Below are 18498 nucleotides of genomic sequence, written 5' to 3' on the forward strand. Positions count from 1 at the left end.
GCTCATTTCTGAGAGATAAGTGTGTGTGAAAGCCGTCCTTCACCTAGCATGAAGGGAACACATAGTTCCTTTTCAGTTGAAAACTCTTCTCCATATATATATATGGGGATGTACAAGCTCCAACTCGGTTTTACATTGAAAACGGCAGGCACTTCAAACCGGCACTAGGAAACAGACTGAGGAACCAGAGTAAGGGTTTCCCCTGCAACCCGTTCCCTTTGTGCTGGATGAACGAACGTCTCTCCACATGCTCAGTTCTGAGAGAAAATTGTGTGTGAAAGCCGTGCTTCACCTAGCTTGAAGGGAACACAAAGTTTCTTTTCAGTTACAAAATCCACTCCATAAATATATAGGGGAGGTACAAGCTCCAACTCGGTTTTACTGTGAAAACGGCATTCACTTACAACCGGCATTAGGAAACAGACTGAGAAACCAGAGTAAGGGTTTCTCCTGCAACCCTTTCCCCTTGTGCTGGATGAACGAACGTCTCTCCACATGCTCACTTCTGAGAGATAAGTGTGTGTGAAATCCGTCCTTCACATAGCTTGAAGGGAACACATAGTTTCTTTTCAGTTAAAAACTCCAATCCATACATATATATGGGGATGTACAAGCTCCAACTCGGTTTTATAGTGAAAACGGCAGGCACTTCAAACCGGCACTAGGAAACAGACTGAGAAACCAGAGTAAGTGTTTCCCCTGCAACCCGTTCCCTTTGTGCTGGATGAACGAACGTCTCTCCACATGCTCAGTTCTGAGAGATAAGTGTGTGTGAAAGCCGTCCTTCACCTAGCTTGAAAGGAACACAAAGTTTCTTTTCAGTTGCAAACTCCACTCCATACATATATATGGGGAGGTTCAAGCTCCAACTCGGTTTTACAGTGAAAAAGGCAGGCACTTCAAACCGGCACTAAGAAACAGACTGAGAAATCCGAGTAAGGGTTTCTACTGCAACCCGTTCCCTTTGTGCTGTATGAACGAACGTCTCTCCACATGCTCAGTTCTGAGAGATAAGTGTGTGTGAAAGCCGTCCTTCACCAAGCTTGAAGGGAACAAAAAGATTCCTTTCAGTTTCAAACTCCACTCCATACATATATATGGGGAGGTACAAGTTCCAACACGGATTTACAGTGAAAACGGCAGGCACTTCAAACCGGCACTAGGAAACAGACTGAGAAACCTGAGTAAGGGTTTCTCCTGCAACCCGTTCCCTTTGTGCTAGATGAACGTACGTCTCTCCACATGCTCAGTTCTGAGAGATAAGTGTGTGTGAAAGCCGTCCTTCACCTAGCATGAAGGGAACACATAGTTTCTTTTCAGTTGAAAACTCCATTCCATACATATATATGGGGAGGTACAAGCTCCAACTCGGTTTTACAGTGAAAACGGCTGGCACTTCCAACCGGCACTAGGAAACAACTGAGAAACCAGAGTAAGGGTTTCTCCTGCAACCCGTTCCGTTTGTGCTGGATGAACGAACGTCTCTCCACATGCTAAGTTCTGAGAGATAAGTGTGTGTGAAAGCCGTCCTTCACCTAGCTTGAAGGGAACACAAAGTTTCTTTTCAGTTGCAAACTCCATTCCATACATATATATGGGGAGGTACAAGCTCCAATTCGGTTTTACAGTGAAAACGGCAGGCACTTCAAACCGACACTAAGAAACAGACTGAGAAATCAGAGTAAGGGTTTCTCCTGCAACCCGTTCCCTTTGTGCTGTATGAACGAAAGTCTCTCCACATGCTCAGTTCTGAGAGATAAGTGTGTGTGAAAGCCGTCCTTCACCTAGCTTGAAGGGAACACAAAGATTCTTTACAGTTGCAAACTCCACTCCATACATATATATGGGGAGGTACAAGTTCCAACACGGATTTACAGTGAAAACGGTAGGCAATTCAAACCGGCACTAGGAAACAGACTGAGAAACCAGAGTAATGGTTTCTCCTGCAACCAGTTCCCTTTGTGCTGGATGAACGAACGTCTCTCCACATGCTCAGTTCTTAGAGATAAGTGTGTGTGAAAGCCGTCCTTCAATTAGCATGCAGGGAACACATAGTTTCTTTTCAGTTGAAAACTCCACTCCATACATATATATGGGCAGGTACAAGCTCCAACTCGATTTTACAGTGAAAACGGCAGGTACTTCCAACCGGCACTAGGAAACGGACTGAGAAACCAGAGTAATGGTTTCTCCTGCAGCGCGTTCCCTTTTGTGCTGGATGAACGAACGTCTCTCCACATGCTCATTTCTGAGAGATAAGTGAGTGTGAAAGCCGTCCTTCACCTAGCATGAAGGGAACACATAGTTCCTTTTCAGTTGAAAACTCTTCTCCATATATATATATGGGGATGTACAAGCTCCAACTCGGTTTTACATTGAAAACGGCAGGCACTTCAAACCGGCACTAGGAAACAGACTGAGGAACCAGAGTAAGGGTTTCCCCTGCAACCCGTTCCCTTTGTGCTGGATGAACGAACGTCTCTCCACATGCTCAGTTCTGAGAGAAAATTGTGTGTGAAAGCCGTGCTTCACCTAGCTTGAAGGGAACACAAAGTTTCTTTTCAGTTACAAAATCCACTCCATAAATATATAGGGGAGGTACAAGCTCCAACTCGGTTTTACTGTGAAAACGGCATTCACTTACAACCGGCATTAGGAAACAGACTGAGAAACCAGAGTAAGGGTTTCTCCTGCAACCCTTTCCCCTTGTGCTGGATGAACGAACGTCTCTCCACATGCTCACTTCTGAGAGATAAGTGTGTGTGAAATCCGTCCTTCACATAGCTTGAAGGGAACACATAGTTTCTTTTCAGTTAAAAACTCCAATCCATACATATATATGGGGATGTACAAGCTCCAACTCGGTTTTATAGTGAAAACGGCAGGCACTTCAAACCGGCACTAGGAAACAGACTGAGAAACCAGAGTAAGTGTTTCCCCTGCAACCCGTTCCCTTTGTGCTGGATGAACGAACGTCTCTCTACATGCTCAGTTCTGAGAGATAAGTGTGTGTGAAAGCCGTCCTTCACATAGCTTGAAGGGAACACATAGTTTCTTTTCAGTTGCAAACTCCAGTCCATACATATATATATGGAGAGGAACAAGCTCCAACACGGTTTTACAGTGAAAACGGCAGGCACTTTAAACCGGCACTAGGAAACAGACTGAGAAACCAGAGTAAGGGTTTCACCTGCAACCCGTTCCCTTTGTGCTGGATGAACGAACGTCTCTCCACATGCTCAGTTCTGAGAGATAAGTGTGTGTGAATGCCTTCCTTCACCTAGCTTGAAGGGAACACAAAGTTTCTTTTCAGTTGCAAACTCCACTCCATACATATATATGGGGAGGTACAAGCTCCAACTCGGTTTTACAGTGAAAACGGCAGGCACTTAAAAACGGCACTAGGAAACAGACTGAGAAACCAGAGTAAATGTTTCCCCTGCAACCCGTTCCCTTTGTGCTGGATGAACGAACGTCTCTCCACATGCTCAGTTCTGAGAGATAAGTGTGTGTGAAAGCCGTCCTTCAATTAGCATGAAGGGAACACATAGTTTCTTTTCAGTTGAAAACACCACTGCATACATATATATGGGCAGGTACAAGCTCCAACTCGGTTTTACAGTGAAAACGGCAGGTACTTCCAACCGGCACTAGGAAACGGACTGAGAAACCAGAGTAATGGTTTCTCCTGCAGCGCGTTCCCTTTTGTGCTGGATGAACGAACGTCTCTCCACATGCTCATTTCTGAGAGATAAGTGAGTGTGAAAGCCGTCCTTCAACTAGCATGAAGGGAACACATAGTTCCTTTTCAGTTGAAAACTCTTCTCCATATATATATATGGGGATGTACAAGCTCCAACTCGGTTTTACATTGAAAAAGGCAGGCACTTCAAACCGGCACTAGGAAACAGACTGAGAAACCAGAGTAAGGGTTTCTCCTGCAACCCGTTCCATTTGTGCTGGATGAACGAACGTCTCTCCACATGCTCAGTTCTGAGAGATAAGTGTGTGTGAAAGCCGTGCTTCACCTAGCTTGAAGGGAACACAAAGTTTCTTTTCAGTTGCAAACTCCACTCCATACATATATATATGGGGAGGTACAAGCTCCAACACGGATTTACAGTGAAAACGGCAGGAACTTCAAACCGACACTAGGAAACAGACTGAGAAACCAGAGTAAGGGTTTCTCCTGCAACCCGTTCCCTTTGTGCTGGATGAACGAACGTCTCTCCACATGCTCAGTTCTGAGAGATAGTGTGTGTGAAAGCCGTCCTTCACCTAGCTTGAAGGGAACACAAAGTTTCATTTCAGTTGCAAAATCCACTCCATAAATATATAGGGGAGGTACAAGCTCCAACTCGGTTTTACAGTGAAAACGGCAGGCACTTCAAACCGGCACTAGGAAACAGACTGAGAAACCAGAGTAAGGGTTTCTCCTGCAACCCGTTCCGTTTGTGCTGGATGAAAGAAAGTCTCTCCACATGCTCAGTTCTGAGAGATAAGTGTGTGTGAAAGCCGTCCTTCACATAGCTTGAAGGGAACACATAGTTTCTTTTCAGTTGCAAACTCCAGTCCATACATATATATATGGAGAGGAACAAGCTCCAACACGGTTTTACAGTGAAAACGGCAGGCACTTGAAACCGGCACTAGGAAACAGACTGAGAAACCCGAGGAAGGGTTTCTCCTGCAACCCGTTCCCTTTGTGCTGGATGAACGAACGTCTCTCCACATGCTGAGTTCTGAGAGATAAGTGTGTGTGAAAGCCGTCCTTCACCTAGCATGATGGGAACACATAGTTTCTTTTCAGTTGAAAACTCCACTTCATACATATATATGGGGAGGTACAAGCTCCAACTCGGTTTTACAGGGAAAACGGCAATGACTTCCAACCTGCACTAGGAAACAGACTGAGAAACCAGAGTAAGTTTTTCTCCTGCAACCCGATCCCTTTTGTGCTGGATGAACGAACGTCTCTCCACATGCTCATTTCTGACGGATAAGTGTGTGTGAAAGCCGTCCTTCACCTAGCTTGAAGGGAACACAAAGTTTCTTTTCAGTTGCAAACCCCAATCCATACATATATATGGGGAGGTACAAACTCCAACTCGGTTTTACAGTGAAAACGGCAGGCACTTCAAACCGGCACTAGGAAACAGACTGAGAAACCCGAGTAAGGGTTTCACCTGCAACACGTTCCCTTTGTGCTGGATGAACGAACGTCTCTCCACATGCTCAGTTCTGAGAGATAAGTGTGTGTGAAAGCCGTACTTCACCTAGCTTGAAGGGAACACAAAGTTTCTTTTCAGTTGCAAACTCCACTCCATACATATATATGGGGAGGTCCAAGCTCCAACTCGGTTTTACAGTGAAAACGGCAGGCACTTTAAACCGGCACTAGGAAACAGACTGAGAAACCAGAGTAAGGGTTTCTCCTGCAACCCGTTCCCTTTGGGCTGGATGAACGAACGTCTCTCCACATGCTCAGTTCTGAGAGATAAGTGTGTGTGAAAGCCGTCCTTCACCTAGCTTGAAGGGAACACAAAATTTCTTTTCAGTTGCAAACTCCACTCCATACATATATATGGGGAGGTACAAGCTCCAACTCGGTTTTACAGTGAAAACGGCAGGCACTTCAAACCGGCACTAGGAAACAGACTGAGAAACCCGAGTAAGGGTTTCTCCTGCAACACGTTCCCTTTGTGCTGGATGAACGAACGTCTCTCCACATGTTCAGTTCTGAGAGATAAGTGTGTGTGAAAGCCGTCCTTCACCGAGCTTGAAGGGAACACAAAGTTTCTTTTCAGTTGCAAACACCACTCCATACATATATATGGGGAGTTCCCAGTTCCAACTCCGTTTTACAGTGAAAACGGCAGGCACTTGAAACCGGCACTAGGAAACAGACTGAGAAACCCGAGGAAGGGTTTCTCCTGCAACACGTTCCCTTTGTGCTGGATGAACGAACGTCTCTCCACATGCTCAGTTCTGAGAGATAAGTGTGTGTGAAAGCCGTCCTTCACCTAGCTTGAAGGGAACACAGAGTTTCTTTTCAGTTGCAATCTCCACTCCATACATATATATGGGGAGGTACAAGCTCCAACTCGCTTTTACAGTGAAAACGGCAGGCACTTCAAACCGGCACTAGGAAACAGACTGAGAAACCAGATTAAAGGTTTCTCCTGTAACCCGTTCCCTTTGTGCTGGATGAACGAACGTCTCTCCACATGCTCAGTTCTGAGAGATAAGTGTGTGTGAAAGCCGTCCTTCACCTAGCATGAAGGGAATACATAGTTTCTTTTCAGTTGCAAACTCCACTCCATACATATATATTGGGAGGTACAAGCTCCAACTCGGTTTTACAGGGAAAACGGCAGGCACTTCTAACCGGCACTAGGATCAGACTGAGAAACCAGAGTATGTGTTTCTCATGCAATCCGTTCCCTTTTGTGCTGGATGAACGAACGTCTCTCCAAATGCTCAGTTCTGAGAGATAAGTGTGTGTGAAAGCCGTCCTTCACCTAGCTTGAAGGGAACACATAGTTTCTTTTCACTTGAAAACTCCACTCCATACATATATATTGTGGAGGTACAAGCTCCATCTCGGTTTTACAGTGAAAACGGCAGGCACTTCCAACCGGCACTAGGAAACAGATTGAGAAACCAGAGTAAATGTTTCTCCTGCAACCCGTTCCCTTTGTGCTGGATGAACGAACGTCTCTCCACATGCTCATTTCTGAGAGATAAGTGTGTGTGAAAGCCGTCCTTCACCTAGCTTGAAGGGAACACAGAGTTTCTTTTCAGTTGCTAACTCCACTCCATACATATATATGGGGAGGTACAAGCTCCAACTCGGTTTTACAGAGAAAACGGCAGGCACTTCAATCCGACACTAGGAAACAGACTGAGAAACCAGAGTAAGGGTTTCTCCTGCAACCCGTTCCCTTTGTGCTGGATGAACGAACGTCTCTCCACATGCTCAGTTCTGAGAGATAAGTGTGTGTGAAAGCCGTCCTTCACCTAACTTGAAGGGAACACAAAGTTTCTTTTCAGTTGCAAACTCCACTCCATACATATATATGGGGTGGTCCAAGCTCCAACTCGGTTTTACAGTGAAAACGGCAGGCACTTCAAACCGGCCTAGGAAACAGACTGAGAAACCAGAGGAAGGGTTTCTCCTGCAACCCGTTCCCTTTGTGCTGGATGAACGAACGTCACTCCACATGCTCATTTCTGAGAGATAAGTGTGTGTGAAAGCCGTCCTTCACCTAGCATGAAGGGAACACATAGTTTCTTTTCAGTTGCGAACTCCAGTCCAGACATATATATATGGAGAGGAACAAGTTCCAACACGGTTTTACATTGAAAAAGGCAGGCACTTCAAACCGGCACTAGGAAACAGACTGAGAAATCAGAGTAAGGGTTTCTCCTGCAACCCGTTCCCTTTGTGCTAGAAGAATGAACGTTCTCCACATGCTCAGTTCTGAGAGATAAGTGTGTGTGAAAGCCGTCCTTCACCTAGCTTGAAAGGAACACAAAGTTTCTTTTCAGTTGCAAACTCCACTCCATACATATATATGGGGAGGTACAAGTTCCAACACGGATTTACAGTGAAAACGGCAGGCACTTCAAACGGGCACTAGGAAACATACTGAGAAACCTGAGTAAGGGTTTCTCCTGCAACCCGTTCCCTTTGTGCTAGATGAATGAACGTTCTCCACATGCTCAGTTCTGAGAGATAAGTGTGTGTGAAAGCCGTCCTTCACCTAGCTTGAAAGGAACACAAAGTTTCTTTTCAGTTGCAAACTCCACTCCATACATATATATGGGGAGGTTCAAGCTCCAACTCGGTTTTACAGTGAAAAAGGCAGGCACTTCAAACCGGCACTAAGAAACAGACTGAGAAATCCGAGTAAGGGTTTCTACTGCAACCCGTTCCCTTTGTGCTGTATGAACGAACGTCTCTCCACATGCTCAGTTCTGAGAGATAAGTGTGTGTGAAAGCCGTCCTTCACCAAGCTTGAAGGGAACAAAAAGATTCCTTTCAGTTTCAAACTCCACTCCATACATATATATGGGGAGGTACAAGTTCCAACACGGATTTACAGTGAAAACGGCAGGCACTTCAAACCGGCACTAGGAAACAGACTGAGAAACCTGAGTAAGGGTTTCTCCTGCAACCCGTTCCCTTTGTGTTAGATGAACGTACGTCTCTCCACATGCTCAGTTCTGAGAGATAAGTGTGTGTGAAAGCCGTCCTTCACCTAGCTTGAAGGGAACACAAAGTTTCTTTTCAGTTGCAAACTCCATTCCATACATATATATGGGGAGGTACAAGCTCCAATTCGGTTTTACAGTGAAAACGGCAGGCACTTCAAACCGGCACTAAGAAACAGACTGAGAAATCAGAGTAAGGGTTTCTCCTGCAACCCGTTCCCTTTGTGCTGTATGAACGAAAGTCTCTCCACATGCTCAGTTCTGAGAGATAAGTGTGTGTGAAAGCCGTCCTTCACCTAGCTTGAAGGGAACACAAAGATTCTTTACAGTTGCAAACTCCACTCCATACATATATATGGGCAGGTACAAGCTCCAACTCGATTTTACAGTGAAAACGGCAGGTACTTCCAACCGGCACTAGGAAACGGACTGAGAAACCAGAGTAATGGTTTCTCCTGCAGCGCGTTCCCTTTTGTGCTGGATGAACGAACGTCTCTCCACATGCTCATTTCTGAGAGATAAGTGTGTGTGAAAGCCGTCCTTCACCTAGCATGAAGGGAACACATAGTTCCTTTTCAGTTGAAAACTCTTCTCCATATATATATATGGGGATGTACAAGCTCCAACTCGGTTTTACATTGAAAACGGCAGGCACTTCAAACCGGCACTAGGAAACAGACTGAGGAACCAGAGTAAGGGTTTCCCCTGCAACCCGTTCCCTTTGTGCTGGATGAACGAACGTCTCTCCACATGCTCAGTTCTGAGAGAAAATTGTGTGTGAAAGCCGTGCTTCACCTAGCTTGAAGGGAACACAAAGTTTCTTTTCAGTTACAAAATCCACTCCATAAATATATAGGGGAGGTACAAGCTCCAACTCGGTTTTACTGTGAAAACGGCATTCACTTACAACCGGCATTAGGAAACAGACTGAGAAACCAGAGTAAGGGTTTCTCCTGCAACCCTTTCCCCTTGTGCTGGATGAACGAACGTCTCTCCACATGCTCACTTCTGAGAGATAAGTGTGTGTGAAATCCGTCCTTCACATAGCTTGAAGGGAACACATAGTTTCTTTTCAGTTAAAAACTCCAATCCATACATATATATGGGGATGTACAAGCTCCAACTCGGTTTTATAGTGAAAACGGCAGGCACTTCAAACCGGCACTAGGAAACAGACTGAGAAACCAGAGTAAGTGTTTCCCCTGCAACCCGTTCCCTTTGTGCTGGATGAACGAACGTCTCTCCACATGCTCAGTTCTGAGAGATAAGTGTGTGTGAAAGCCGTCCTTCACCTAGCTTGAAAGGAACACAAAGTTTCTTTTCAGTTGCAAACTCCACTCCATACATATATATGGGGAGGTTCAAGCTCCAACTCGGTTTTACAGTGAAAAAGGCAGGCACTTCAAACCGGCACTAAGAAACAGACTGAGAAATCCGAGTAAGGGTTTCTACTGCAACCCGTTCCCTTTGTGCTGTATGAACGAACGTCTCTCCACATGCTCAGTTCTGAGAGATAAGTGTGTGTGAAAGCCGTCCTTCACCAAGCTTGAAGGGAACAAAAAGATTCCTTTCAGTTTCAAACTCCACTCCATACATATATATGGGGAGGTACAAGTTCCAACACGGATTTACAGTGAAAACGGCAGGCACTTCAAACCGGCACTAGGAAACAGACTGAGAAACCTGAGTAAGGGTTTCTCCTGCAACCCGTTCCCTTTGTGCTGGATGAACGTACGTCTCTCCACATGCTCAGTTCTGAGAGATAAGTGTGTGTGAAAGCCGTCCTTCACCTAGCATGAAGGGAACACATAGTTTCTTTTCAGTTGAAAACTCCATTCCATACATATATATGGGGAGGTACAAGCTCCAACTCGGTTTTACAGTGAAAACGGCTGGCACTTCCAACCGGCACTAGGAAACAACTGAGAAACCAGAGTAAGGGTTTCTCCTGCAACCCGTTCCGTTTGTGCTGGATGAACGAACGTCTCTCCACATGCTAAGTTCTGAGAGATAAGTGTGTGTGAAAGCCGTCCTTCACCTAGCTTGAAGGGAACACAAAGTTTCTTTTCAGTTGCAAACTCCATTCCATACATATATATGGGGAGGTACAAGCTCCAATTCGGTTTTACAGTGAAAACGGCAGGCACTTCAAACCGACACTAAGAAACAGACTGAGAAATCAGAGTAAGGGTTTCTCCTGCAACCCGTTCCCTTTGTGCTGTATGAACGAAAGTCTCTCCACATGCTCAGTTCTGAGAGATAAGTGTGTGTGAAAGCCGTCCTTCACCTAGCTTGAAGGGAACACAAAGATTCTTTACAGTTGCAAACTCCACTCCATACATATATATGGGGAGGTACAAGTTCCAACACGGATTTACAGTGAAAACGGTAGGCAATTCAAACCGGCACTAGGAAACAGACTGAGAAACCAGAGTAATGGTTTCTCCTGCAACCAGTTCCCTTTGTGCTGGATGAACGAACGTCTCTCCACATGCTCAGTTCTTAGAGATAAGTGTGTGTGAAAGCCGTCCTTCAATTAGCATGCAGGGAACACATAGTTTCTTTTCAGTTGAAAACTCCACTCCATACATATATATGGGCAGGTACAAGCTCCAACTCGATTTTACAGTGAAAACGGCAGGTACTTCCAACCGGCACTAGGAAACGGACTGAGAAACCAGAGTAATGGTTTCTCCTGCAGCGCGTTCCCTTTTGTGCTGGATGAACGAACGTCTCTCCACATGCTCATTTCTGAGAGATAAGTGTGTGTGAAAGCCGTCCTTCACCTAGCATGAAGGGAACACATAGTTCCTTTTCAGTTGAAAACTCTTCTCCATATATATATATGGGGATGTACAAGCTCCAACTCGGTTTTACATTGAAAACGGCAGGCACTTCAAACCGGCACTAGGAAACAGACTGAGGAACCAGAGTAAGGGTTTCCCCTGCAACCCGTTCCCTTTGTGCTGGATGAACGAACGTCTCTCCACATGCTCAGTTCTGAGAGAAAATTGTGTGTGAAAGCCGTGCTTCACCTAGCTTGAAGGGAACACAAAGTTTCTTTTCAGTTACAAAATCCACTCCATAAATATATAGGGGAGGTACAAGCTCCAACTCGGTTTTACTGTGAAAACGGCATTCACTTACAACCGGCATTAGGAAACAGACTGAGAAACCAGAGTAAGGGTTTCTCCTGCAACCCTTTCCCCTTGTGCTGGATGAACGAACGTCTCTCCACATGCTCACTTCTGAGAGATAAGTGTGTGTGAAATCCGTCCTTCACATAGCTTGAAGGGAACACATAGTTTCTTTTCAGTTAAAAACTCCAATCCATACATATATATGGGGATGTACAAGCTCCAACTCGGTTTTATAGTGAAAACGGCAGGCACTTCAAACCGGCACTAGGAAACAGACTGAGAAACCAGAGTAAGTGTTTCCCCTGCAACCCGTTCCCTTTGTGCTGGATGAACGAACGTCTCTCTACATGCTCAGTTCTGAGAGATAAGTGTGTGTGAAAGCCGTCCTTCACATAGCTTGAAGGGAACACATAGTTTCTTTTCAGTTGCAAACTCCAGTCCATACATATATATATGGAGAGGAACAAGCTCCAACACGGTTTTACAGTGAAAACGGCAGGCACTTTAAACCGGCACTAGGAAACAGACTGAGAAACCAGAGTAAGGGTTTCACCTGCAACCCGTTCCCTTTGTGCTGGATGAACGAACGTCTCTCCACATGCTCAGTTCTGAGAGATAAGTGTGTGTGAATGCCTTCCTTCACCTAGCTTGAAGGGAACACAAAGTTTCTTTTCAGTTGCAAACTCCACTCCATACATATATATGGGGAGGTACAAGCTCCAACTCGGTTTTACAGTGAAAACGGCAGGCACTTAAAAACGGCACTAGGAAACAGACTGAGAAACCAGAGTAAATGTTTCCCCTGCAACCCGTTCCCTTTGTGCTGGATGAACGAACGTCTCTCCACATGCTCAGTTCTGAGAGATAAGTGTGTGTGAAAGCCGTCCTTCAATTAGCATGAAGGGAACACATAGTTTCTTTTCAGTTGAAAACACCACTGCATACATATATATGGGCAGGTACAAGCTCCAACTCGGTTTTACAGTGAAAACGGCAGGTACTTCCAACCGGCACTAGGAAACGGACTGAGAAACCAGAGTAATGGTTTCTCCTGCAGCGCGTTCCCTTTTGTGCTGGATGAACGAACGTCTCTCCACATGCTCATTTCTGAGAGATAAGTGAGTGTGAAAGCCGTCCTTCAACTAGCATGAAGGGAACACATAGTTCCTTTTCAGTTGAAAACTCTTCTCCATATATATATATGGGGATGTACAAGCTCCAACTCGGTTTTACATTGAAAAAGGCAGGCACTTCAAACCGGCACTAGGAAACAGACTGAGAAACCAGAGTAAGGGTTTCTCCTGCAACCCGTTCCATTTGTGCTGGATGAACGAACGTCTCTCCACATGCTCAGTTCTGAGAGATAAGTGTGTGTGAAAGCCGTGCTTCACCTAGCTTGAAGGGAACACAAAGTTTCTTTTCAGTTGCAAACTCCACTCCATACATATATATATGGGGAGGTACAAGCTCCAACACGGATTTACAGTGAAAACGGCAGGAACTTCAAACCGACACTAGGAAACAGACTGAGAAACCAGAGTAAGGGTTTCTCCTGCAACCCGTTCCCTTTGTGCTGGATGAACGAACGTCTCTCCACATGCTCAGTTCTGAGAGATAGTGTGTGTGAAAGCCGTCCTTCACCTAGCTTGAAGGGAACACAAAGTTTCATTTCAGTTGCAAAATCCACTCCATAAATATATAGGGGAGGTACAAGCTCCAACTCGGTTTTACAGTGAAAACGGCAGGCACTTCAAACCGGCACTAGGAAACAGACTGAGAAACCAGAGTAAGGGTTTCTCCTGCAACCCGTTCCGTTTGTGCTGGATGAAAGAAAGTCTCTCCACATGCTCAGTTCTGAGAGATAAGTGTGTGTGAAAGCCGTCCTTCACATAGCTTGAAGGGAACACATAGTTTCTTTTCAGTTGCAAACTCCAGTCCATACATATATATATGGAGAGGAACAAGCTCCAACACGGTTTTACAGTGAAAACGGCAGGCACTTGAAACCGGCACTAGGAAACAGACTGAGAAACCCGAGGAAGGGTTTCTCCTGCAACCCGTTCCCTTTGTGCTGGATGAACGAACGTCTCTCCACATGCTGAGTTCTGAGAGATAAGTGTGTGTGAAAGCCGTCCTTCACCTAGCATGATGGGAACACATAGTTTCTTTTCAGTTGAAAACTCCACTTCATACATATATATGGGGAGGTACAAGCTCCAACTCGGTTTTACAGGGAAAACGGCAATGACTTCCAACCTGCACTAGGAAACAGACTGAGAAACCAGAGTAAGTTTTTCTCCTGCAACCCGATCCCTTTTGTGCTGGATGAACGAACGTCTCTCCACATGCTCATTTCTGACGGATAAGTGTGTGTGAAAGCCGTCCTTCACCTAGCTTGAAGGGAACACAAAGTTTCTTTTCAGTTGCAAACCCCAATCCATACATATATATGGGGAGGTACAAACTCCAACTCGGTTTTACAGTGAAAACGGCAGGCACTTCAAACCGGCACTAGGAAACAGACTGAGAAACCCGAGTAAGGGTTTCACCTGCAACACGTTCCCTTTGTGCTGGATGAACGAACGTCTCTCCACATGCTCAGTTCTGAGAGATAAGTGTGTGTGAAAGCCGTACTTCACCTAGCTTGAAGGGAACACAAAGTTTCTTTTCAGTTGCAAACTCCACTCCATACATATATATGGGGAGGTCCAAGCTCCAACTCGGTTTTACAGTGAAAACGGCAGGCACTTTAAACCGGCACTAGGAAACAGACTGAGAAACCAGAGTAAGGGTTTCTCCTGCAACCCGTTCCCTTTGGGCTGGATGAACGAACGTCTCTCCACATGCTCAGTTCTGAGAGATAAGTGTGTGTGAAAGCCGTCCTTCACCTAGCTTGAAGGGAACACAAAATTTCTTTTCAGTTGCAAACTCCACTCCATACATATATATGGGGAGGTACAAGCTCCAACTCGGTTTTACAGTGAAAACGGCAGGCACTTCAAACCGGCACTAGGAAACAGACTGAGAAACCCGAGTAAGGGTTTCTCCTGCAACACGTTCCCTTTGTGCTGGATGAACGAACGTCTCTCCACATGTTCAGTTCTGAGAGATAAGTGTGTGTGAAAGCCGTCCTTCACCGAGCTTGAAGGGAACACAAAGTTTCTTTTCAGTTGCAAACACCACTCCATACATATATATGGGGAGTTCCCAGTTCCAACTCCGTTTTACAGTGAAAACGGCAGGCACTTGAAACCGGCACTAGGAAACAGACTGAGAAACCCGAGGAAGGGTTTCTCCTGCAACACGTTCCCTTTGTGCTGGATGAACGAACGTCTCTCCACATGCTCAGTTCTGAGAGATAAGTGTGTGTGAAAGCCGTCCTTCACCTAGCTTGAAGGGAACACAGAGTTTCTTTTCAGTTGCAATCTCCACTCCATACATATATATGGGGAGGTACAAGCTCCAACTCGCTTTTACAGTGAAAACGGCAGGCACTTCAAACCGGCACTAGGAAACAGACTGAGAAACCAGATTAAAGGTTTCTCCTGTAACCCGTTCCCTTTGTGCTGGATGAACGAACGTCTCTCCACATGCTCAGTTCTGAGAGATAAGTGTGTGTGAAAGCCGTCCTTCACCTAGCATGAAGGGAATACATAGTTTCTTTTCAGTTGCAAACTCCACTCCATACATATATATTGGGAGGTACAAGCTCCAACTCGGTTTTACAGGGAAAACGGCAGGCACTTCTAACCGGCACTAGGATCAGACTGAGAAACCAGAGTATGTGTTTCTCATGCAATCCGTTCCCTTTTGTGCTGGATGAACGAACGTCTCTCCAAATGCTCAGTTCTGAGAGATAAGTGTGTGTGAAAGCCGTCCTTCACCTAGCTTGAAGGGAACACATAGTTTCTTTTCACTTGAAAACTCCACTCCATACATATATATTGTGGAGGTACAAGCTCCATCTCGGTTTTACAGTGAAAACGGCAGGCACTTCCAACCGGCACTAGGAAACAGATTGAGAAACCAGAGTAAATGTTTCTCCTGCAACCCGTTCCCTTTGTGCTGGATGAACGAACGTCTCTCCACATGCTCATTTCTGAGAGATAAGTGTGTGTGAAAGCCGTCCTTCACCTAGCTTGAAGGGAACACAGAGTTTCTTTTCAGTTGCTAACTCCACTCCATACATATATATGGGGAGGTACAAGCTCCAACTCGGTTTTACAGAGAAAACGGCAGGCACTTCAATCCGACACTAGGAAACAGACTGAGAAACCAGAGTAAGGGTTTCTCCTGCAACCCGTTCCCTTTGTGCTGGATGAACGAACGTCTCTCCACATGCTCAGTTCTGAGAGATAAGTGTGTGTGAAAGCCGTCCTTCACCTAACTTGAAGGGAACACAAAGTTTCTTTTCAGTTGCAAACTCCACTCCATACATATATATGGGGTGGTCCAAGCTCCAACTCGGTTTTACAGTGAAAACGGCAGGCACTTCAAACCGGCCTAGGAAACAGACTGAGAAACCAGAGGAAGGGTTTCTCCTGCAACCCGTTCCCTTTGTGCTGGATGAACGAACATCTCTCCACATGCTCAGTTCTGAGAGATAAGTGTGTGTGAAAGCCGTCCTTCACCTAGCTTGAAGGGAACACAGAGTTTCTTTTCAGTTGCTAACTCCACTCCATACATATATATGGGGAGGTACAAGCTCCAACTCGGTTTTACAGAGAAAACGGCAGGCACTTCAATCCGACACTAGGAAACAGACTGAGAAACCAGAGTAAGGGTTTCTCCTGCAACCCGTTCCCTTTGTGCTGGATGAACGAACGTCTCTCCACATGCTCAGTTCTGAGAGATAAGTGTGTGTGAAAGCCGTCCTTCACCTAACTTGAAGGGAACACAAAGTTTCTTTTCAGTTGCAAACTCCACTCCATACATATATATGGGGTGGTCCAAGCTCCAACTCGGTTTTACAGTGAAAACGGCAGGCACTTCAAACCGGCACTAGGAAACAGACTGAGAAACCAGAGGAAGGGTTTCTCCTGCAACCCGTTCCCTTTGTGCTGGATGAACGAACATCTCTCCACATGCTCAGTTCTGAGAGATAAGTGTGTGTGAAAGCCGTCCTTCACCTAGCTTGAAGGGAACACAAAGTTTCTTTTCAGTTGCAAACTCCACTCCATACATATATATGGGGAGGTACAAGCTCCAACTCGGTTTTACAGTGAAAACGGCAGGCACTTCAAACCGGCACTAGGAAACAGACTGAGAAACCAGAGTAAGGGTTTCTCCTGCAACCCGTTCCCTTTGGGCTGGATGAACGAGCGTCTCTTAACATGCTCACATCTGAGAGATAATTGTGACTGAAAGCCTTCATTCACTTAGCTTGAAGGGAACACAAAATTTCTTGTCAGTTGCAAACTCCACTCGATACATATATATGGGGATGTCCAAGCTCCAACTCGGTTTTACAGTGAAAACGGCAGGCACTTCAAACCGGCACTAGGAAACAGACTGAGAAACCAGAGTAAGGGTTTCTCCTGCAACCCGTTCCCTTTGTGCTGGATGAACGAACGTCTCTCCACATGCTCAGTTCTGAAATTTAATTATTTATGAAACCCGTCCTTCAACTTGCTTTTTGGGAACACAAACTTTCTTTTCAGTTTAAAGCTACACATTTGGAGTGACTTTCGTTCATCTAGCACAATTGAAACTTGTTTCTGGTGGAACCCTCACCCTGCTTTCTCAGACTTTTTCTTAGTGCCGATTTTTGATTCCTGCGATTTTCAATATTAAACAGATTTGGAGCTTTTACCTCCCCTTATATATGTTTGTAGTCTAGTTTCCAAATGAAAAGCATCTTTTTTCCCACAAAGCTTGGTGTTTTTTTTTTTCACACACCCTTCTCTGTAATAATTGAGCATGTTTATTGTCATTCGTCTATCTAGCATTAAGTGAATTTTTGTCAATTTTAACACTTACTCTTGTTTCTGATTATGTTTCCAAAACTGCTTAGACGTTCATGCAGTTTTCACTGTTAAATCGATTTCGAGTTATTACCTCCCGATACATATCTATATAGTTTTTTCCAGTAGAAAAAACTATGTGTTCACAACATGCTGTGTGATTCACGGATTTCACACAAACTTTATTCTCAGAGTTCAGCATTTGAGCAGACGTCCTTTCATCTAACCTAAAGTGACTGGGTTGCAGTTGATTCACTTACTCTGGTTTCTCAGTATGTTTTTTGTGTCAATTTGAATTTCATGCAATTTTCACTGTAAAACAGGGTTGAGCTATTTCCCCCATATATATGTATGTAGATTGTTTTCCCAGTGAATTAAACTGTGTGTTCCCTTCAAGCTAGTTTATTGATGGCTTCCACACAGTCTGAACTCTCAGTACTGAGCAAATGGAGTTACGTTTGTTCATATAGGATAAAAAGAATAGGTACCACTAGAAACTCATACTCTGTTGTCGCAGTATATTTAATATTTTTGTTTGAATTTCATGATGTTTTCACTGTATAACCTAGTTGAAAACTGTACCTGCCAATGTATATTTATGTAGTGTGTTCCTCACTGTAAACAAACTATTTGATCCCGAGATGATTTGTGATTTTCGGCTTTCACACACATTCAATTTTTGAAACTGAGTATATGAGGTGGGATTCGTTCATCTAAACTAAACAGAATGGATTCCTGTAAATACACTTACTGTGGGGTCTGAATATGTTTCCTAATTCCGGTTTGAAATTGATGCATTTTTCACTTTAAAACCAATTTGGAGCTAGTACCATCCCGTATATATATATATACAGTGTAGTTTCCTGCTGAATAAAACTTTGTTTTCCCAAAAAACTAGCTAATTGATGACTTTTACACTGACCTAAATCTCAGAATTAACATGTGGAGAGATATTCGTTCATCTAACCTTAAGGGAATGTCTTGCAGTAGAAACGCTAACTTGGTTTCTCAGTATGTTTCCTAGTGCCGGTTTTAATTTCATGCAGTTTTCACTGTAAAACCGAGTTGGAAATATTACCTTCCCATATGTATTTATATAGTGTAGTTTTCCAGTGTAAAGAAAGTGTGTGTTCCAAACAAGCTAGTTGGTTGACGGCTTTCACACACACTTAACTCTC

Source organism: Vicugna pacos, unplaced genomic scaffold (assembly GCF_048564905.1).
Source record: "Vicugna pacos unplaced genomic scaffold, VicPac4 scaffold_119, whole genome shotgun sequence".
Lineage (NCBI taxonomy): Eukaryota > Metazoa > Chordata > Mammalia > Artiodactyla > Camelidae > Vicugna > Vicugna pacos.